At 39.2% G+C, this 24142-nt stretch overlaps 1 long non-coding RNA gene across 3 annotated transcripts in view; it reads left to right on the forward strand.

The window, feature by feature from the left end:
* LOC125128007 (uncharacterized) overlaps window positions 1-22101 on the forward strand; it is a 45734-nt gene extending 23633 nt beyond the window's left edge. The window contains exon 4 of one of the 3 annotated variants that reach the window (XR_007135110.1): window positions 22021-22101. This is a non-coding gene — a long non-coding RNA (uncharacterized LOC125128007). Of the gene's footprint in view, window positions 1-3319; window positions 3429-11163; window positions 11954-22020 lie in introns of those variants that run through there. The other 2 variants (XR_007135109.1, XR_007135111.1) reach the window with 2 other exon arrangements.
* Window positions 22102-24142: the final 2041 nt, after the last annotated feature.

The raw sequence follows: 24142 nt of genomic DNA on the forward strand, positions 1-24142 counted from the left end.
AATGACATCTAAAAAGTGTCAGTGGGCTCCCAGACGCAGAAGTAGTGAACCCTTTTGCTGAGCCTTCTTTCTCTGAATTCGGTTTTGCTTATCATTCAAAACTGACTCCATGAGTAAGGAGGTGGATTGATTTACACTGTATAGATCTGGTCTTGAACTTCTTGTCTCTTTTCCATTTGCCTTCACTTGACAAATAGCCACAACAAAGAATGCCCATCTTATGTACTTCACACTTATACATAAGGGCAAAAATTAGATGCTATACACGAATATGCATTAGCAAGTATATGGCAATTTATAGAAATGGAGGTAAGATGGTTATCATACTCTGATACAGTTCACTGATTCTTGGTTTTGAGTACCCAATGGGAACAAAAGACCTAGAACACAGGGCCATTTGATAGACGACTTTTTCCTGAGGTTACCTGATAATACAACCAGCTATTTGGGGAAGAAGAAAGGTGAAAGGTGGATTCCTCAAGTGTCCAATTCCTCTACATAGACCTGTCCTTGAAAATCACACTTAAAAAAAAATTTTTTTTCAGGGCCACACTTGCAGCCTATGGAAATTCCCAGGCTAGGTCAGATAGGAACTGTAGCTGTTGGCCTATACCACAGCCACAGCAAGGCCAGATCCGAGCCGCTTCTGTGACCTATATACCACAGTTCATGGAAATGCATGATCCTTAAGCCACAGAACGAAGTCAGGTATCGAACCTACATCCTCATGGATACTCATCGGGTTGGTTATCACCGAGCCACAATGGGAATGCCACACACTTTTTAAAAGTCAGCTTTATTGCGATATAATGGACATACAAAAAAAGAGCATGTATTTAAAATATATTTAAGAGCATGTATTTAAAATTCGATCACTTTTGGCATGTGTATAGATCTATGGAACCATCACCACAGTCAAGAATAAATACATCTATCACTCTCAGAAGTTTTCTCATACTTCTGTGTAATCCCTTCTGATCCAGGGAAACACTGATCTACTTTCTGTGGCCATATATTGGTTTACAATTTCTAAACTTTTATGGAAATGTAATCATACATTATATGCCCCTTTTCTGTCTGGCTCATTGATAGAATTATTTCAAGACTCATCCACATTGTATCTTTATTCCTTTTTTATTGATAAGCAGTATTAGGAGGCTCCGTGGTGCAATGGATAGCACATTGGACTTTTATTGATGAGTAGTATTTCTTTTCTTTTCTTTTACTTTTGCCTTTTAGGGCCATACTTGCAGCATATGGAGGTTCCCAGGCTGGGGTCTAATCTGAGCTACAGCTGCTGGCCTACACCACAGCCACAGCAACATCAGATCCAAGCCGCGTCTGTGACTTATACCACAGCTCACAGCAACGCTGGATCCTTAACCCACTGAGCAAGGCCAGGGATTGAACCTGCAACCTCATGGTTCCTAGTTGGATTCGTTTCTGCTGCACCACGATGGGAACTCCGGATGAGCAGTATTTCTACACAACATTTTGTTTATCCTTTCATCTGTTGATGGACGTTTGAGTTATTTCCAGTTTCCAGTTGTTATAAGTAAAGCAGCTATGAGCCTTTGTGTAAAAGTCTTTGTATAGGCAAATGCTTTCCTTTCTCTTGGGTGAATACCAAGGAGAAGAAAGACTGAATCCTATGGTGTGTGCATGTATTTAACTTTTTAGGAAACAGCCAAACTGTTTTCCTAAGGGTTTGTTCCATTTTACATTTCCATCAGGAGTACAAAGGCTCAGGCTTCTCCACATCCTAGCCAGCACTTGGTATTGTCAGTCTTTTTAGTTTTAGTTATTCTGCTAGGTGTATGGTGGAATCTCACTGTGGTTTTTATTTGCATTTCTGTAACTACTAAAGACACTAGGTATATTTTCATGTGCTTATCGATTATTTTATTTTATTTTTTGTCTTTTGTCTTTTTTTAGGGCCACACCCGTGGCATATGGAGGTTGCCACGCTAGGGGTCTAATCAGAGCTACAATTGCTGGCCTATACCACAGCTCACAGCAACACTGGATCTTTTAACCTACTGAGTGAGGTCAGGGATCAAACCTGCAACCTCATGGTTCCTAGTTGGATTCATTTCCGCTGTGCCATGACGGGAACTCCCCTTATTGGTTATTTGTATATCTTTATTGGAGAAATGTCTATTCAAATTTTTTGTCCACTTTTAAATTGGATTATTTGTTTTTACGGTTGAGTTTTAAGATTTCTTTATATAGTCTAGATAGAACTTCCTTATCAGATACATGATTTGCAAATATTTTATCCTACCCTCTGGTTGTCTTTTCATTTTTTTGCACAAAAGTTTAACAAAGTTTTATAAAATCCAACTTTTCTACTTTATCCTTGTTGCTTATGGTTTTGGTGGCACACCTGAAGAACCATTGCCTAGGAATTCCCGCTGTGGCACAGTGGGTTAATGATGCGGCTTGTCTCTGTGACATTGTTGGTTCATTCCCTAGCCCATGGGTTAAGGGTCTAGAGTTGCCACGCTGTGGTGTAGGTTGAAGATGTGGCTTTGATTTGAACCCTGACCTAGGAACTTCCATATCCCCTGAGTGCAGCTGAAAAAGGGAAAGAAAAAAAATTGCCTAATCCAAGGGCATAAAGATGTTTTTTGCTAAGAGTTTCATAGCTATAAAATATAGTTTTTGTTTTAGATTTATGATCCAGATGAGTAACTTTTTGTTAATTGTATGATATGAAGTTTGGATTAAAGTTCATTTTTTACGTAAGACTCATCAATTGTTCCAGCAACGTTTGTTGACAACAACGTTTGTCCACTGAGTTGCCTTTGTACCTTGTCAAAAATCAGTGGTCCATGTATGTGTGGACCACTGAACTCTTTATTCTGTGATCCATTTGGCTACCTCTACATGATTGCCATATTGTTTTGATTTCAGTGGATTTACAATAAAACCTGAAGCCAAGTAGAGTTAGCCCTCTGTTCTTTTTTAAAATTGTTTTGGCTCTTCTAGGTATTTTGTATATCTATATGGATTTTCAAACCAGATTATCAGATTTTACAAAAAAAGCCTAGTGAGATTTTAACAAGAATTGTGTTGATCTATAGATCAGTTTGGAGAAAATTGGTCTCTTAACAATACTGGGTTTCTCAAACCATGAATACAGTGTATATATCTCTTTATTTAGGTCTTTAATTTCTCTCAGCAATATTATTTAGTTTTCAGTATTAGCTCTTCTTCATTTTCTGTGTGATTTATCCCTGAGTTTTTCATATCTCTTGCTTTTAAAAAATAGACATTATATATGTTTATAATTAATATATGAATAATGTTTTCCTAGGAATCTACATGAAGCTAAACATATGTCACACTGATATTTCCAGCTCTAATCCATTACCACATAGACCATTCTGGCCTCCTCCTTTGCTCATCTGTAAACTCCTACTCCAACAATGGTGAGACCCAAATTTCCCATTTACTAAATTATTTAATTCCAATATAATTGGATTGATAGGAATATCGGAATTTTTAACCAATACTTATGTTGGAAATATCTTTATCAGCGAGAGTACAGGGCTCATGTGCATTTTCTTTTGCCTTTAATTTTACATGCTGCATTCCTTTTCAGAATTACTTAGGTTAGCTTCTATATACCCCCATCTCTCTCAGTGAGCTCTTTTTTTTTGGGGGGGGGTGCACCTATGGCATGTGTAAGTTCCCAGGTCAGGCATTGAAATGCTCCCCCCCTCCCGACACACACACAGCAGTAACAAGGCTGGATCCTTAACCTGCTGAGCCAGCAGGAAACTCTGAGTGAGCTCTTTTCATACATTTTGCAGTGTAGTCAGATTCTTTATCATAGTCTGCATCCCATCCTAAGATGCTGAACCTTTCAAATGATTGTTTTTTTTTTAACTTTAGTGCATTAAGGTTCACTTTTTTTGTGTCTTTTTGTCTTTTCTAGGGCCGCACCCATGACATATGGAGGTTCCCAGGCTAGGGGTTCATTAGGAGCTGTAGCCACCAGCCTAAGCCACAGCCACAGCAACTCAGGATTCAGGCCGCATTTGCAACCTACACCACAGCTCACAGCAATGCCAGATCCTTAACCCACTGAGCAAGGCCAAGGATTGAACCTGCCATCTCATGGTTCCTAGTCGGATTCACTAACCACTGAGCCACAACGGGAACTCGAATTTCACTTTTTGTGCTGTAAATATCTATGTTTTTACAAATGCATAATATCATGTACCTATCCATTTAGCATCATACAAAACAGTCTCATTGCCCTGCAAAAAACCCCCCTTGCTTTATCGATTGAAACCTCTCTTCTTGGAAACCGTTGATCTATTTACTTTCTGAATGATTTTATCTTAGGATATCATATAGTTGGAGTTTTAGAGTATACAGTTTCTTCAGACTGGCTTCTTTCACTTAGTAATATGCATTTAAAGCTCCTCCATATCTTTTTGTGGCTTAATAGCTTGTTTTTTAAAAATTACTAAATAAAACTCCATTGTGTGTGTGTATCACTGTTTATCCATTCACAAATTGAAAGAAATTTTAGTTGCTTCCAACTTTTTTGGAAATTATGAATATACATACTATAAATATGTCAGGTTTTGTGTGGACATATGTTTTCAAAATATTTGCATAAATACCTAGGAGTATAATTTTTGGATCATATAGTAAATGTATATTTAACCTTATAAAAAGCTGCCAAACTATCTTCCACAAGTGACTGTACCATTTTGCATTCCCACCAGCAATGAATGGGAGGTTCTGTTACTCTCTGCATCTTTGTCAGTATTTGATATGTCAGATTTTTGGATTTTAGAAATTTTAATAGATATGTAGTAGTATCATGTTCTTGCTTCAATTTTCAATTCCGTAGTGGCAAATAATATTGAACATTTTTTCATATGCTTATTTGCCATTTGTATATCTTTATTGGTAGTGTGTCTGATCATTCACTGATTTTTTTTTTTTTTTTAAATTTTGTGGCCATACCTACAGCATATGGAAGTTCCTGGGCCAGGGACTGTATCCCAGCTGCAACTGAGACCTGTGCCTCAGCTATGGCAACACCAATCCTTTTAACCCACTGCAGCAGGAAGAGGATTGAACCTGCACCTCTGCAGTGACCTGAGCCACTACAGTCAGATTTTTAACCCACTTCACCATGGTGGGAACTCCTGCCCACTTTTTTTTCTTATATATAATGATTTTTATTTTTTCCATTGTACTTGGTTTACAGTGTTCTGTCAATTTCTCTTGTACATCAAAGTGACACAGACACACATATATTTACATTCTTTTTCTCACATTATCCTCCATCATGTTTCATCATAAGTGACTAGATATGGTCCCCTGTGCTATACAGCAGGATCTCACTGCTTATCCACTCCAAATTCCTGCCCACTTTTTAATAGAGATTTTTTTTTTCTTATTGTTGAATTTTAAGAGTTCTTTATATATTTTGAACATAAAACCTTTATCAGATACCTATTTTTCCCAGTCTGCGGCATGTCTTTTTAATCTCTTAACAGTGTCTTTTGCCCAGCAGAAACTTTTAATTTTAATAAAGTCCAATTTAACAGTTTTTTTTTTTTTTCATGCATCATGGAAAATTACCTTGCTGCTGTGTTTCTATCATGGTGATTCAGGCCTCACAGAATGAATTGGGAAGTATTCCCTCATTTTCAATTTTCTGGAATAGTTTGGGTTAGAGTTGGTACTATTTCTCCTTAAAGATGTGTTAGGATTCACAAATAAAACTATTTGGGCCTATTGTTATTGGTTAATTTTCTTGTTTGATTTTTATTGGGAATATTTTAACTACAATTTCAGTTTCTTTAATAGAAGAGATATTCAGGTGATCCGTGTCTTGTTGAGTAAGCTTAGGTAATTGTACCTTTCAAGAAATTTATCCATTTGGGAGTTGCCCTAGTGGCTCAGCAGGTTATGAACTTGACATAGTATCTGTGAGGATGTGGGTTTGATCCCTGACCTCACTCAATGGTTAAGTATCCAGCACGGCCATGAGTTGTAGTGTAGGTCGAAGATGTATTTGTCTCAGATCTGGCGTTGCTGTGGCTGTGGTGTAGGCCGGCAGCTGCAGCTCTGGTTCAACCACTAGCCTGGGAACTTCTGTATGCCGTGGGTGTAGCTGTAAAAAGGAAAAAAAAGGAAAGAAATTTGTTGACTTATAAAGTCTTTGAATTTGGTGGCATAAAGGTGCTCAAAAATGGTTCCTTATTCCCATGGAGAATAGCTTCCTTCTCATCCTTTCCTTTCCAGGAGACTGTCCTGCCAGCTCTGGCTGCTCGTGCGGCTGGGATTCTCAGCTCTGTTCCCTTCACTCCGAGTCTGCCCTGCTCTGCCCAGGCTTCTCCTTCCTGCACCACAGCCTGGAAACTCTCAGCCCCAGTGCAGAGCTCACTTCGGTTTTCCCTCTCCCTTGAGGACCACTGTCCTTCACTCTTCCATTCTCAATGCCTTGGAACCTGCTGACTTGCTTGCTTTCTCTTTTCCTTTCTTTGCTGTTCTGTTTTTCAGTTTCTTCAAGTAGAAGGATACATTTGGTCCGTGTTACTGCCATCTCGGCTGGATGTGGAAGTCTCACTTGGTTTTTAAAGCCTTAAAATGGTCTCTATTTTCACATCAGGTGCTTATATTCCCCTGAATAAACCTGGCTTTTTCAGGTGTCTCTGCCAACAGTTTTCACAAGCTGGTATGTTGCAGAATCCCCCAGAAAATTCTGATGATGGGGTTTTGAGGCGCGCTCGGGAATGTGTCCCCGAGGATTCTGACTGTGGTGCTCTGAGGAACAGACTCTCACAAACCCTGCAACTGTTTTACGTATTATCTTTTCTAACTGAAATTCCTGTCTTACCTTTATTTGTGTATTTTATTTTATTATCATTTTTTTTTGCCTTTTTAGGGCCACATCCCCAACACATGGAGGTTCCCAGGCTAGCGGATCGAATCAGAGCTACACCACAGCCACAACAACGCCAGATCTGAGCCTCATCTTTGACCTACACCACAGCTCATAGCAATGCTGGATCCTTAACCCACTGAGCAAAGCCAGGGATCGAACCTGCAACCTCATGGATACTAGTTGGGTTCCTTACCACTGAGCCATAATGGGAACTCCCATTCCTGTCTTTCTGTTAAATTCAATTTAACCATCTTCTGGAAAACCCGAGCTTCTCCAGACTGAGTTAGTTACTTCCCTTTTTATGTTCATATATTGCTTTAAAAATATTTTATTTTTTGTTTTTATGTTTATCTATACTCGCTACAGCCCATTGTAATCATTTGTATGTTCATCTCCATCACTAGACTATGAACGCCGTAAGTTCTAAACTGGTGTCTGGCACGCCAGTAGTGCTTAGTATATTTATTTATTTGGGGGGATGTGTAAATAAAGGCTTGGACGAGGAGGGCCAAGACCTTAAATAAAGTTTCAAGTTTGAAACCTGAAATCCATCTCATCATAGTGTTCAGTCAGTTCACAGGTCGCAACACTCCCACTAGCACAGACTTGGGTATTTGTTAAAAAGCAGATTCTCATTTTGAATGTGAACCTGTTCACTGGGGCTCAAGGGCCAGTGTTGAGGCTTGTGTGGGACATGCTGTAAAGCAGTCTTTCCAAAATCTGGATGATAATCAGAATCAGATTGGGGGCTTCCAACAACACACATTTTGGGATCCCACCTCCAATGATTCTGGCCAACTCAGTGTGGGGTAGAAACTGGAAGTCCATATTTTTAAGTCCCCAGGTGAGTCTTAGGATGGATCAGCCGGGTTTGAGAACTACTGGTTTATGGCTATTTTTCTCCAGATACACAGGTCAACATCAGCTCAGACAAATGTGAAAGTTATAGCTCTATTTCCCAGCCTGAGCCTTGGGTCTAGAAGTTTCAGGGTGTCTCCAGTGTGTATGACTCTGCTCATCAATCCTGATTGAGCAAGTTTAAAGTTTGGTGAGTGTCGAATGAAAATTTTGGTTTCTTTCCCTTCATTCAGGGTTAATTTTAGGCAAACGACTTGATTCTGGGCTTGATTGTGGCTCCCCCCCCCCCTTTCCCAAGTCTAAGTAAGGTTGTCCCAGCAGGACTGAAAGACCTCACAGCTTTGTTCCTCCTTCCTCATTTCTTGATTGCTTTTGCTGTCTGCTCTTTAGTTTCAGTGGCCTGCCTGTAAGAGCTGCTCAATATTTTGATTTAAACTGCCATGATTTGCTTCTAATGAGGAGAGGAATTGGCACTGCAGATTTCTCCTTACCCCCCTTACCCGTTTTCCTGCCACAAGTTTTTCCTTTACCCTCATCAAGATTAAGTAGGCTTCCACATGTAAGTGATATTATATGGTATTTGCCTTTCTCTTTCTGACTTCACTTAGTATGAACATCTCTAGTTGCATCCATGTTGCTTCAAGTGCTGTCGTATTGTTCTTTTTTATGGCTGCGTAGTATTCCACAGACATAGAGAACAGACTTATGGTTGCCATGGGAGAGGAGGGAGGAAGTGGGATGGGTGGGGAATTTGGGGTTAGTAAATGCAAACTATTATATTTAGAATGGATAGCAATGAGGTCCTACCCTGTAGCACAGGGAACCATATCCAAACTCCTGGGATAGAACATGATGGAAGACAGTATGAGAAAAAGAAGGTTTATGACTGGTGTCACTATGCTGTACAGCAGAAATTGACACAACGCTGTATTCTAGTTAAAAAAAACTGTATTCTAATTTACAAAAAAGGTTAAGTAGGGTCTTCCAGTTTCAGCTGTCATCTTTTTCAAAGGGTTTGGGGGCACCGTGGCAGAGTGGGAAGAGGGGGCTAGGGTCTTGACAGTGATAGGGGACCTGGGGAGAAGTGGTTGAAAAGCTGAGGCAGGCAGGTGAACTTTAGGAAATCTCCATCAGCCCCTATATCACAACTGTGCTTGGGTCTGCCCTACTCTCACAGGAGCCCTGTGTCATCAGGGTCAACAGGTGTCAAGGGATGGAGGTAAAACAAGGCAGAAAGTGATTTGATTCCTTCCTCCTCTTTTTTCTGGGAAACTCCCTTGCCTCTGCCTTCTGGGGCACTTCCATGGGGCAGTGCCCCCTCTTTGCTTTGCTCTGATGTCCAGCCCGTGGCCTTATTTTACTCCTGTAAAATAAGAGTTAACCACCTTCAATGTATATGGATCAGCTCCATGGCTTCATAGCTCACAACATCTACCATGATTTTGGGAGAGGGGATCATTTGGAGGAGTTTGCCAGCGGCTTCGAGTAGGGGAGGAACTCGCCTCCTGCTCCAGTTATGAGGAGTCCGCCTCTGAGGCATTGTTCCAGTTCCAAGGATAAAAGTGGGATCGAAAATCCATGTATAGCACAGAGAAATCTACCCAATAGTCTATGATCATTTATGTGGGAAAAGAATCTAAATGAGAATAGGGGTGTGTATACACATAACTGAATCACTTGGTTGTACAGCAGGAATGATCGCAAACTTGTACATCACCTATATTTCAATCAAACTTTAAAAAATGAAAAAATGAAACTTCAATCAAGTTTTTAAAAATATATAAAAAAAAAAACACAACACGGATGAACCTATCTATAAAACGGACACAGACTCACAGATGTAGAGAACAGACTTGGGGTTGCCAAGGGAGAGGTGGGCAGGGGAGGGTTGACTAGGGGTTTGGGGTTAGTAGATGCAAACTATGACAACAAGGATGAACAACAAGGTCCTACTGTAGAGCACAAGGAACTATAGTCAGTACCCCGTGACAAACCATAATGGAAACAATATGAAAAAGAATATAGGTATGTATAAATTAATCCGTCATTTTGCTGTGGAGCAGAAATTAACACAACTTTGTAAATCAACTATATCTCAATAAAATTAAAAAAAAAAATTGTGCACTGATGACTGGGCTAGTTTCCCCCACCTTGTAGTAACAGCTTCAATAGCATATGTATTCAGCCTGGACAACTTTTAATCCTGTTGCTCTCTGCTTGTCTAATCAGAACCGGGACACTTGAGGGCAAGCAAGTTGCTTGTCGTGAGCTTCTCAAAGCTAGCACGTTTCGAGCTGTTTGCATGTCATGTAACAGTTCGTCATCTGGGATTTTTAAAGGACTCAGAAGGTGCCAAAATACTGCTGAAGTGAGTGTTCAGATCTGGTTGTCCACCAAGTAGCTTAATGCGTGGTTTTATCTACAAGAGGGCCCTCATTCAAAAGGCCTGAAAACGAACTCTTTGCAATGAAAGGCATTACTTTCCGCTGATGCGGAGACGGAGACTCGGACTAGAGTCGCATTATCTGCCTCCAACCTCAGCGAGTCTCCCTCCGGTGAAGCTGTCTTATTGGAAAATGGCACTGATCAAGAGGACCCTTTTGTCAGTTTTAGTGGATGGGATTCTCAGCTTCAAATTAGCAGAGTTTTTTTTTTTTTCTTTTTTCATTGAAATGTCCTTGCTTCTTGAAACACTAATAGCCAGGAAAGGACAGTAAGTGATTGCATATGGAAAATGAGAATGCTCACTAATTTTAGTATGAAAGGTTGGGAGCGGGGGTTGGGGACGGTGGTGGTGGTGGGGGCTCCAGTAATTATGCTTCTGTAAGTGATCTCTAGCTTTTCACTTGGAGTTTAGGTTACATTTTTTAACACTTCTGGACTTGATTGCAGATCACATGCCTACCTTGTACCAAAATGACATTGTCTGTGTCACCAAAGGATATATCCTCTTAGAAAATGCAAAGGCAGACTATTCAAACAAGGGGGTGCGGTTCATTCCTTTGAAAAAATATAAATCATACTGTAATGCAGTCTTATCTCTATTTTATTTTATTTTATTTTATTTTATTTTATGTTATGTTATTTTTTTAGGGCCACATCCATGGCATATGGACATTCCCAGGCTAAGAGTCGAATCAGAGCTGTAGCTGCCAGCCACAGTCACAGCAACAAGGGACCCTTGACCAACTGAGTGGGGCCAGGGATTGAACCCTCATCCTCCTGGATACGAATTGGGTTCATCACCACTGAAACTGAACTCTGAAAGCAGTCTTTTGCAAAACTACATCAAATTTCCTAGTCGAGAATCTCAAATTAGCCATTTGATTGGAAGAATCACAGGGATATAATATACTTTTGTTTATCTGCTTTTTGCCTTCCAGAAATGACAGCTTCCCATGCTGACATCTTAGAAGCATTGAATGAGCTGGTGATCCTGGAAATTTATTGGCATTCTATATGTTTGTGTAACTTGGACTTGGCACGTACCTTTTCATGTGGAAATATTTACGTTTCTGAGAAGCCGCTTTAATTTAAGGATGGCATACAATTTGTGGTCTCACTGTACGGGCTCAGATGAGTACATTTGCAGTTGAAGCTACAAATTTTGCTTTCCGAAATTATGACTTCTCTTTTTCTTTAAAAACAAACAAACAAACACACACAGTGGCAAACCGAGGTTTATTTCAATATTTCTTCTTTCCCATAAAACAACGCAGTGGCAGCGTCTCCTGAATATATGTGTTTGCCTGCCTCTAAGTGTCTATCGACTCCCTGATCCCTCAGCTCTCCCTGATAGATGCTAACAGCCCCACAGGCGTGACAGACAGGATTAAATATCATCTCTCTAAGGACTGATCAGAAATGTAATAACGGTATGATATTCATATTTTTTCTTTACCTGTAACTTCATTGAATATAAATACTGCACAGTGATACAAGTAATGGTAATTTGGGGGATTTAATACGGCATTTCCCATCAATAAAGTGTTTTATCACCATCAGATAGTTAACCTCCTAACACCACTGTGAACTAATTAGTTCAGTTGGGTTCCTATCCTATACTGCTCAAAAGGAATTTTCTTATGTCTGCTGTACAGTTGGAAAAAGTACGAAAACATTGCTCAGTGAGTGGATGCACAAATTTAATATAAAGGTAATACTTAACTCTGTGGTCCCCATGTAACCTTTTTAAAAATTTACTAATTTTTTTTAAAATTATAGTTGATTTGCAACATTCTGTCAATTTCTGCTGAATGGCAGAGTGACCCAGTCATGCATATATACACATTCCTTTTCTCACATTATCCTCCACCATGTTCCATCACAGGTGACTAGATACAGTTCCCTGTGCTATACAGCAGAATGCAAATTAGTTTAGAAAGGAGCTAGAAAATATAAGGCGGAGCCAAGAAAAATTAGAAAATTCACATGTGACCTTTTTAATCGAATAGTACCTTAAACTGAAAAGTGTGTTCAATTTGGAGCAGAAAGCCTAATTTATTTTGAAGCCTTCCTATTTTGCCCTCAGCACTTAATTAGCTAGCATGCGACTGTTAGTGCATCACTTGAGCCTTTCTGGCCTCTGTTTCCCCATCTATAAAATGGTGATAACACATCTTGCCTGCTTCGCTGGGGTTGTGAAGCGATTGGATAAAGATGAGGGCAAAGGCACTTTACTGTTGAATTCTAATAACTATAATAAAAAGCCAGCTGAAAGAGGAGAGTGGGTATTCTTTCCCCACCATTGCTTTCGCCGTCTTTAGCTCAGTATCTTCTAATCTTCAGTGAGTCACTAATTGCTTTTACAATGATTGTGGTGTCTTTGCCTCTCCATGGTATTTCTTGCATAAATTTCTTGAAATCTTTAAAAAATATATCAATATGTGTATTTTAAAGAGGAATTTGGTGTCATTACAAGTGGGATGGCAATACCACTGCTATGAAGAGAACGTTATAGTAAGAATAAATCAAATAAAAGCCGAAGTAATGAAAGTTGCTCTGGACAGGACCCAGCTTTCTGTGCTCTGTATTTTGAGAGGCGCTGAAGGTGATGGAGATGGTGCTTGTTGAGACTTTGATCCCCGGAGTGGGGATGCTGGGTGGGGCAGGGAACTGGCCCCGAACGTCATGCTTAGCACTGCCTACCTTGGTCTCCTCAGCCCAGATTGCTTGGCCCTGTGGGTGACGAATTGGAAGCCGCCGGGTTGTGACACCAGGGGAGCTGGTAGGGAGAGGTCGATGGCCAATTAGGCTCTTCTCTTCGTTACACAGAAGGGATATTTCTGTGGCGTCTGCTCAATTGGAATGTGTGACTAACGGCCAACGAGGGTCACAGGAGTAAAATAAGAGACGCCGTTAATGCTTAGCCAATAAATAGAGCATTTTATTGGATCTGTGTCTGTGGGGCGTACTGCACTCTGTTTTGAAAAACAGGGGCAGATTTGCTGTTCTCTGTGTTGTAAAAAGTCAAAGATTTGCCTGAGTTCCAAACTGAGCCTTGAAAATAGAGAGAAGGCAGTTTTATCTTTAAGGCTCTTGGCCCCTGTGCATCTGTTTCTATGAGGAGTAAACTTAAGATGTAAAGTTTCCATTGACGTTTCCATTTAGAACATGACAGCGATGGGGAGGAAAGCCTTTTTCCCATTGCTGGGGAAGTTTTCTGTCCTCCTCCTCCTGGCATTTTGTTGGATTTACTAATATACATCTACTAATCTAACTGAATGTATTTAAAGAAGGAAATCTGCCATAAAATCACATGAAAATTTCTAATCTGTGCACATCTAAGCATATACTATAAATACATTTTCTTTTTTTTTTTTTTTTGGCCATGCCTGCAGCATTTGGTAGTTCCCTGGCCAGGGATCCAGCCAAAGCCACAGCAGCGACAACACCAGATCCTTAACCCGCTGAGCCACCAGGGATCTCTGGTATAATTTCAATCTGTAAGCTTTAACACCATGACCTAACTTCAAAGGGCTTGAGATAGTTACTTGACTCTCAGGTCTATACAGCATGGTTCTCTCGAAGCCTTAAAAAGGCTTTCATATGTTATTTCGTTGTGTCTCTATAGTTCCACAGAGGTAGGAAAAAAGGACGCTATGATTTTTGTTAAAAACAGATACCATGATTCCATTTTAAGAACATATAAATCTAAGGTCCAGAGATGTAACATTTTATTTCCCATAGTTAACGTGGATTAGAACATGAGGTCTGATTTACCAGAAGTTACGCTTTTATTTCTAAGTTATCCTTTACATAGGGTTTTCATAGGAGCTCTCAGAGCTCTTCATGTTCCTCCCACTGGTCTTGTTGCTCTGATTTCAAAAGATTTTAGTTCATCCAGGCAAGGAACTTAATCAATTTCTACACCTATATAATTTTGTACTCCGTGATGAAGGCACTTCCTAGAAATGACCCCAACGGTAAAAAAGTGTTCAGAATCAGTGCTAACAGTATTGGGTATTCCAAACTTTGAGATATGTCGTATTTTGCAAGGTGCCCTCTTTAAAGCTCCCTTGATATTTCTTCAAAGGGCATGGCGATGTGTGCAAGTTGGGCAGGCTCAGCAGGGGCCATGCTGGGAGCCTCATATCACTCTAATAGTAAACAGTATCCTGCCAAAGTTCAGACACAGACTATGTATATTGGAAAGACCATTGATTCCTTTCCATTTTTTTTTATTAACTCTTGAACATGTAGCTCAGTCCAATAATTGTATGCATGACCCGTTCAATGCTGCTTAGGTTCTAAAAGAACTAAAGTCTTGATTCTCCAACATCTTTATTACTTTCTTTAAGCCACTTTTAAAGGAAAATAACACGCTTCAAGTTCTGTTTCACTGTGCCTAGTCTGCGAACCCTTACGTGTCCATTCTTAGCATGCATTAAAAATTCATTGATGAAAGTTAGAAATTCCTTAAAATCATTCGAAATGCCAACAGGCAATTTGCCGTTTCATTGCCATCGATTATAAGAATTCTAAAAATTATTTCCTTGACATCTGCCTGCCTAAAATTGCATCCATTGGACTCAAGAAGCATGCATTAATTATTCCTGTTTTCAGGGCTGGAGCTGAAAATGCTTTGAAAAGAAATTGGCCCAATGTACTAGGCACATTACTAATTCAGAAGTGGAATAAAAACCAGTCTCCACATTATGAAAACAAATCCATAAGCACAGGGAACATCAATTTCAGGCTTTTCTTTCCTAGTTATATTTAGCTCCTTTTCTTTCTTGCTGTTATCACATGCAAGCATATCCTGGCTTGACTGAAATCTATTTTGCTCTCCTAACGAACATATAGAACTTCTTTCCAGAAGACATGAATTCTCTTGAATGCAGACACGTCTCTGAGGCCACATAAAACTACAAGACAATGTAAATGATATACTTTGATTGGAAGGTCTGACTGTTGTTATTCGTGATTGAACTGAGAAATGTACTGAAGCGGAAATCACATATAACGATTCAGGAAGAAATGTTTAGATAAAAGTGAACGGAACAAAAATGCTGATGAAAATTACAATGCTTACTAGTAATACAGTTCAATCTTAATCGAAACTGCAAACAATTAAGGCAATGATTAAGTGTGTAGAGCAATGAGCCATATTTTGAGAACTTAGATTCTGTAGAATTGTTCCTCTTTCATCAGAGGAAATGATTCCCAATTTATCATCCAAATTTTGTAAGCATATGATTAATTTCATTGCTCCAATTCAGCTTTATTGCTTCACAAAAATTCTCATAAATGATCTTGTATAATCATTGCTTTCTCAAGTCACATACTAATTAATTTCAATTAAATATATGTAAAAGAAGATCTATTTTGAAAAATGCGTCTCCCTTGCCATTTATTAATATATCGAAAAAGTGTAAACCTTGAAACATTTAGCATAGAAAATATTCATTTTTGGTAATTTCTCAAGGGGGCAATTTATTAAACGAAAGGCTTTTAACATTAGCTAAAAGCAGCCCTGTAAATCATGGGTGTCATCAAACCGCTTCATCACTTCATTAATTTAAAAGATTATTATATGCGTAACTGACATAATTTTGAACAATGTTACATGGTTAATTTATTAATGGAGAAAAGCAGAAATGACACGCTGACTTGATTTATTTTTGTAATTGTATAATTTTAGAAATTTTGCCCATGACTTTCACTAACAGAAGAAATGATTCAGTGTCTCCACTGCTAATTTTATCGAGATTTCTTCCCTGCTAATGCTTTGCCAGTGGTAATGTCTTCTGGTCACTTAATTTTAAAATACATTTCTCAGAGTGCAAGACGAAGCCATTTAAAAAAAAAAAAAAACTACCTCTTTTTTTTTTTTTTTAAGTCCAGTGGTCAAATAGAGGATACAGAACTTTCCAAAATGATATTTCTGAGATTCCAATTTTTAAAAATGTGTTTCAAGCTTTTTGGAGGGTTTCATTTTAGTAAAGTAGTATTGCTCTAATTACTTACATCAATAAATTACTTCTGCTTTATGTGTTATAATAATCTCTTTTCTAAATATCTAAGTATTTGTGAAAATCACCTCAGAGACTGTGCATTGTAATGAGCTGATTAAATGATTTTCTCATTGTAGTTGGTAAACCTTCCTGGGCATTTTGTGAAAGGCTAAGAAAAGTGGGAGAAGTTGATGGGTTAAATTTTATCTAGGTCTATTTTTGATCATGCCCAAGAAAACAAATGTCCCTGGTTTGATTCCAAATAATGTTTTTGTACCATTTTTTTTGTTGTTTCTTGATTTTTGTAGTTATGAAATAAAAATTGATATAATTTACATAAATTTGATTGCATTGTATTGTTTGCAATAATAAAAATACTTTTGAAATGTGAACTTATAAAACAATTAGTTATATTCTTGTTTAAGTGTAAGTCTTTGTCCCAATGCAGCAAAAAATGCAAGGCTCAGAGAATCTTCTGCCTCCCGATTAAATTCCTACAGGTTTTTTAAAGCTGCAAAATAGGTATCAGGATAGAGGTCATAAAACCTAGATTTCAATGTAGAGCACTGAATTTCCCAAGTGAAACACACCCATTGTCTTAATTCACAGACACAGATATAATCAAATTAGTGACCTTAGGGAACATTCTCTCGTCATTCTAAGTGCAGACACAAAACTATGGGAGAAAGCTATAAGAACAGTAGGCACAATTTCTACCTTATTTATGTACATAGAATAAATTCTACTTTAACTTTTTTATTTGGCAAATTTCAAAAACTCTAATGAAATCTCATTTCTCTGTTACAAAAATCTCAGTTTGCTACTATATGCTCCAAAGGATTATGTATTGTATCGTTTTAGGTCAAAATTTCCAAGGGCATATAATTGCAATAAAAGTTCTAGATCGTATTTAAAGCAGTCTAATTTAGCTACTTACCCCAGCGTTTTGTCTATTGATGTCGAAGCTGAAGTGTACTTTACAGTATCTTTCTTAGATTGAAATTGCTAATTATCCAAAGAGGCAGCCTCCGTGGATGGTACTAATTTATTCAATGATTCATTGTAAGCACTCGAATCGGTACAGGACTAGCATCTTCTGCTATGCAGGTTCTCAAGCTCTCTCCAAGAAATATCTGTTAACAAGTTTGCATGACCACGGAGCGCCTTCTACTAACCCAGAAAGATTTTTTTTGACAAAATCAAAGATTTTCTGATTCATTTTGAGACTTCTCAGTATGTATCAGGATAAAACAATTTTTTTAAAAAAATATTGCAACAAAATGTTTTGAAAAAAATTCATTTGTTTTGGATTGTCTTAACCTAATGCTTTTTTTTTTTTTTTTTTGCAAATGAGATGAGGAGGAAATGAATGCGTGCTTGTTAAATATATTAGAGACAGGCAAGATTAGCTACTTTGTTTTCAAACATTGGTGATCTGCAACGGTCCAGTTATGAAAGAAGGGCTACTTTGCATTCATTCTAATCAATAGTGATCAATATGAGCCTCCTTTTCTCCCCTGCATTTTCCCTCTTGCTGTTTAGAGGATAGATTCCTAAAGGAATCATCACAACTTGACTTAGAACCATTCCTAGGCACGCCAATAATTTAGTGAAAAAACAAGCCACACACATTGAAATTGGGAGTCCAGTGTAACAAACAGGAGTTAGAGGGGGCTGGCCACAGAAAATACAGTGCTATTAAAAATTTACTGAACTCCTCAGCATGATACTGCTCTGAGGAAAATGCTGGAAAATACCTGCCATCTGCCTTGAGGGGTTAAGATCTAAATTAGCCAGATGAGACAAGCTGGACAGAAAGTCACCATAAGAAAGCATAAGTCCTCGGAGTGGAAAAATGTTGAGGTCTATCCAATTTTAAGATTCAACAAACTTAGCGTGGAATTTGTCTGAGAGGGGATAAAATCAACATCTTCCTTCTCCTGTCTGAATGTTCTTCAAAACAGCATCCTAGAAAATATTTTTTGGTCCTCCAAAATCCATCTTTCGTTCCACTCCTAAGGTGAATTTGAGAAAATAAAAAATCCCCATTAATACATAGGGCCAAGAATGTACTTCCTCACAATGCCTTTCTGAAGGCATGAACCTTGAGCCCTGAATTGAGGTGACTGTGAAAAGAGTTTCACAGTTAAAACAACCGAGTTGCATGTCTTTGCTCAGGAAAGATTGGCAATTATGCTAAATTATGTCTAATCGTTTTAGAATGTGGAGTGGTGTTTATTAATGTCTGGAGGGAGGTCCTAAATCTCCATTTCCCCCCCAAACTCCAGTTTTGACTTTAACTGTCATTTGAAAAGATGAAAGAGCTGGCTTCATTAAGCAAAGGAGCCTTGAATTTCATTTCTTAATTTAAAACACACACACACTACACCTATTTCTATTTGACAAGACTGGTTATCTTCCTAAGTTTTCACCTCATTTGTTCGTGATAGTTTATTGGATGTGAAACAAGACCATCGTTCTCCAGCTGAAGCCAGTTTTTCCTTTTTTGTCTTTGTTCACTTGCACTGTTGGCTACTGTATAGTTTTTCACGCTTCTTGGGCTTATAAACTAATACGCAATGTTTATGGATTTCAGTATTCGTTTTGAAGGTTGAATTCTTTTTCATGAACAGTACACATGACCTCTGGAAGGGGAGTGAGGCACACGCATACAGAAGTCACCAAACTAAAAAAAAGAAAAAAAAAAAGAGCGATAGAGAATCCTGGCCTTTGTGGCTTTCTTGTTTGTAGTTTTTCAAATGTGCAAGTCTGTCTCAGATGTCTGCTCTGGTGATGTCAGTGTGGGTCCTAGGAAGCAGTTTAACATCACAAAATAAGAAACAAAAAGCCAAACTCTAAGGCAAGATTCAAAGCAAGAAAGGAGGAGTTCCCATTGTGGGGCAGTGGTTAACGAATCCGACTAGGAACCATGAGGTTGCAGGTTGGATCCCTGGCTTTGCTCAGTGGGTTAAGAATCTGGTGTCACCGTGAGCTGTGGTGTAGGCCACAGATGCGGCTCAGATCCTGCATTGCTGTGGCTCTGGTGTGGGCTGGTGACTACAGCTCCGATGCAAACCATAGCCTGAGAACCTCCATATGCCAAGGGAGCAGCCCTAGAAAAGACAAAAAGAAGACAAAAAAAGAAAAAAGCAAGAAAGGAGCTATCATCACAAGATCCCCAGTCAGCTGACCTGGCTGAACCCACAGCCCCATTCCGAGAAGGTGAGGTTCTATCAGGCCAAGTGGATTAGGAAAGTTTCAAGTGAGTGGGTTACAGATTGATGTTAAGTGGGGGTATGGGTTGGTGGAAGAAGAGGTGAGGAAGGGCCAACATTTTAAGGAAACAAGATTCATAATTTTTTTTTTTTTCTTTTTAGGGCTGCACCGGTGGCATATGGAAGTTCCCAGGGGAGGGGTGGAATTGGAGCTGCAGTTGTCAGCCTGTGTCATGGCAATGCCCGATCCAAGCCACATTTGCAAACCTATACCACAGATCACAGCATAGCTGCTGTGCCCACTGAGCGAGGCCAGGGATTGAACCTGCATCCCCATGGATACTAGTTGGGTTCTTAACCCGAAGAGCCACATGGAAACTCCCAAGGTTTTTAACTTACTGCACTAACTTTGATACCATCAAGGGCTCTGGTACATTCATTTAACAACAGTTAGAGCTCACAGGGACCTACTGAAGAGCATAGGGATCTTCCATACCTTGTAATAACCTATAATGGGAAAAAAATCTGAAAAAGAACATAAATGTCTATATGTATAACAGAATCACTCTGCTGTTCCCTGAAACATTGTAAACCCACTATATTTCGATAAAAAAAAAAATCATAGTAGTTAGCGCTTTCCGTTGCTCCTGAAGAACCCTCAACACATGTTCCCCCTGGTTTAACTTGCCTCATGCAAATAAAGGCAGGAGGGACCTGGGACACTCCATCTAGTTTCCACAACTTCTAATGGGGAAAACGCACTCCTTTTCTGAGAGACTCTTTCCATTTGTGTGGCGTGTGTGCACCATAGACAGAAGGCATGTTCAGTCTCAGAAGCTTCGGATTGTACAGGAAATGTCCTCTGCCATCTGTCTGGCTGGCTGTCTTGGAGTGTTTGATGAGAAGGTGCAGAAACCTGACCAGCGCCCCCAGCTCCCCGCAGCATGGGCCTGGGTATCACAACGCATCAAGGTTCTGCACGAGTGCCAGGAGCAGGGAGTGACAAACGCTTTGTCTGCACCAGAGACTCTAAACAAAGGCAACACCCTGTTTGGCAGGAAACTGAATTACAAAAGAAATACATGACTGCAAAAAGCAGAAACCATCCTGAAGATTGCCTAGTAAAAAGTACAAGCTCCTGCTATTTTATTCTCTCACATTATTTCCCTCCTCAGAGATAACCGTTATTAAAAGCTGAGTGTTTATTTAAAGCTAAGTAAAACACACACGGAATCATCCGACACAGTTTTAAAAATTGAGCGATACAAATTATCTTCCTACATCAATACATGCAGATCTACTGCATTCTTTAAAAGGCTGCATCAAAAAAAATAAATAAAAAAGAAGTTCCCTGGTGGCTCAGTGAGTTAAGGATCTGGTGTTGTCACTGCTGTGGCTCAGCCTGTGGTGTGGATTCAATCCCTGGCCTTGGAACTTCTGCATGTCACCAGCATAGCTAATAAATAAATAAGTAAATGGTTGCATAATTTTCCGTAGTTTGAGTGGTGATTTATTCAATGACCTTCCTATTGGTGGATATTGAGGTTGTAAGCCAAATTTCACTATAATGAACAATACTGCAAGGAACATCTTGGAATATAGTTTTGCTCACTTGCTCAAGCTTCTGTGTGTTTAGTTCTGAGTGCTAGGCTATAAGGCATGGGCATTTAAAATGTCAATAAATACTATTAAATTGACTCAAAGGGATTACACCTACTTATGCTCCCAAAAAGATTTTATAAGATGACCCATTTTCTCACATTCTTGACAACATGACCAATTTTTTTCTAAATTTTAGCAGTCTGACGGGGGGAAAGAGCCTATTTTTAATTTAGATTATAATTCTCTTAGAGTACATATAATTTCACGTGTTAATGGTTAATTTATATTTCGCCTTCCACGAATTGCTGATTTGTGGTATATTTTATAAAGCTTTTCTTCTAGGTTCTTTGTCTTGCTGTTTTTAAATCTTCATTCTTGTAAATGTATTTTATATGCCCCTTCAAGAAAACTTGTGGTCTCAGTCCGATTATCTGAGTAGGAAGATAGTTTCCAAGGCTGGCTGGCTTTTCTGTAGCATCTTCTGGGGATGCATAGACAAATCACTGGCCCTGGGGACCAAGAGCCTCAGGTTTTCCTCTTACTACTGTTGTCAATGAATGATGTGTCCTGGGCATGCTGTAGAACCCTCTTTTTTGCCTTCCAGTTTTATTGTGATATAATTGACAAATAAAATGGTATGCATTTAAAGCGGTACAATGGGACATATGGATGCACTATTAAATATTTCCCATGGTCAAGTTAATTGGCACATCCATCACCTAACACACGTACCTCTTCTTTTATGTGTTGAGAATGCTTACAATTTCCAGTCCTAGCAAACTTCAAGTATACAATGCAAGGTTTTTAACTATAGTCGCCACGCTGTACATTAGATTCTCAGAATTTATTCAACTTACAGCCGAAAGTTTGTACCTTTTGACCAACCTCTTCCCAGTTCCCAAATCCCCTAGCCCCTGACAACCACCATTCTACTTGCTGTTTCTCTGAGTCTATTTTTTTTTTTTAGATTCCACATAAAAAGCAATGTCATATAGGAGTTCTCGTCGCGGCTCAGGGGAAACAAATCTGACCAGCATCCAGGTTCCATCCCTGACCTCATCCAGCAGTTAAGGATCCCGAGTAGCCATGAGCTGTGGTGTAGGTTGCAGACGAAGCTTGGATCTGGTGTTTCGTGGCTGTGGTGTAGGCTGGTGGCTACAGCTCCTTACTTGACGCCCAGCCTGGGAAACTCCATATGCCGAGGGTGTGGCCCTAAAAAGAGAAAAAAATAAAAAGTGATGTCATACAGAATTTGGTTTTCTGTGTTTGTCTTATTTCACTTAACATAATGCCCTCCAGACCCACCCACGTTGTCACAGATGGCAAGATTGCCTTCTTTATGGCTAAATAACAGTCCATTGTGTATAATACCACATCTTTTTATTGATTCATCTGTCGACACTTAGGTTATTCCCACATCTTTACTGTTATGAATAATTCTATAATAAACATGGGATATGAGATCTCTTAGAGATACTGATTTTGTTTCCTTTAGTTCTATTCCCAGAAGTGGAATTTTTGGGTCATAAGGCTATTCTATTTTTCTTTTTTGGAGGAGCCATCATATTGTTTTCCGTAATAGCTGTACCAATTTATAGTCCCACCAGCAGTATAAAAGGTTCCTTTTCCTCCACATTTTCACCAACGTATAAATCCCTCACATTGCAGTTTTTCTATTCATAAAATAAGGGATAAAACAAGATGATCCAGGATGTCTTATGACTAGTTCCAGATTCATTGTCTATCAGTCATTTACAAATACTCACTGGAGGCTGAATATTTGCGAAGCACTGTGCTAGGGGCTGCGCATACAATAGAAATGGACATAACCCCGACTTTCATGGACTTTACAGTTTCCAGAGAACAGAGAGGCTGTTCTTCATCACACAGGTGATCTGTAACTATGTGCTGTGAAGGACTCTTCAAGGATGGCCATAGATTCGGAGAAAGGTTTTTAGCGGGAAAGACCTAGCCTAATCAGAGAAGAAGGTGAAGAGCTGGGAAAGTCTCCTTGAGCAAGAAATATCGCAAGTGAAACATGAAAGATAATTGGCAGTTAACCACTGAAGGGGTGGGGAGAGTGGAATAGCTCAGGGAGAGAAAGACGTGTGCAAAGGCCCTGAAGGCAAAGGAGTTGTGTCGACCAGTAGTCCCCAAAGTGAGCTGTGTGAAACTGCCCAATGAGGCAGGCACAGGAAGAAACCATAAGACCCTATCATTGCTTTCAACAAATATAAGAAATAACCTTTACTAGTACTTAATACATGGGCTAACACACAGGTGCTCTCATTTATCCACTCCCAGGGTTTCATTCTTCTTCCACAAACTGCCTTTCTAAGAAAGAGTGGAAATTCCCAAAGCCTCTGGGGCATCCACTGCACCCTAACTTCTTCACTCAGCACGTAGAGACATGTTACAGTTTATACCTTTGCCATCCTCACTGGCAATTAGAGCTGATAGTATCAGTTTAAATTAATTCTCACCAAACAAGGACAAGGAGCTTAAAAGGATTCCAGAAAAAAAAAAAAATCATCCACTGGAGATGATACTGTCCAAATAATTTAAGCTCAAATGTGAAGCAAGCAGGAGCCTCCTCCAGCTCCCCAAACTCCTCTTAGTTTAACTACGAGGAAAAAGTAATGATGCAGAGTCAGGTCTGATTAGAAGTTAGAGAAAACTAAGGAATCAAAATGATGAGGAAGACTACTTGAAACAGGTACTTACATCCACTCTGAACCTGCTCTTGAACTAATGCTGCTTTTCACACTACAGAACAAAGCACTGCCTTTTGAGGGAAACTTGGTTCATTGAGGGAAACATGCGAAGTGGATGCTTAGAAAGAGTTCCAACTTGATGTGATTTTTTATTCTTGCAAAAACCATATATATTGCCTACCAATTTCTTTGTCCCTATAGTTTAAAAAGATGTAAATGAACATCACTTAATCTATTTTAAAATCCTCCAAATATAGAATCTCTTTGAACTTTGAACTAGTGTATTAATATTAACACGCTGCACCCCTGGTTCATGTTTAACAGGGGAGATAGAAATTTACTTTCGGAATTTCAACAAAAATTCTTTGATAATTG

The sequence above is a fragment of the Phacochoerus africanus genome, chromosome 5 (assembly GCF_016906955.1).
Source record: "Phacochoerus africanus isolate WHEZ1 chromosome 5, ROS_Pafr_v1, whole genome shotgun sequence".
Taxonomy (NCBI): domain Eukaryota; kingdom Metazoa; phylum Chordata; class Mammalia; order Artiodactyla; family Suidae; genus Phacochoerus; species Phacochoerus africanus.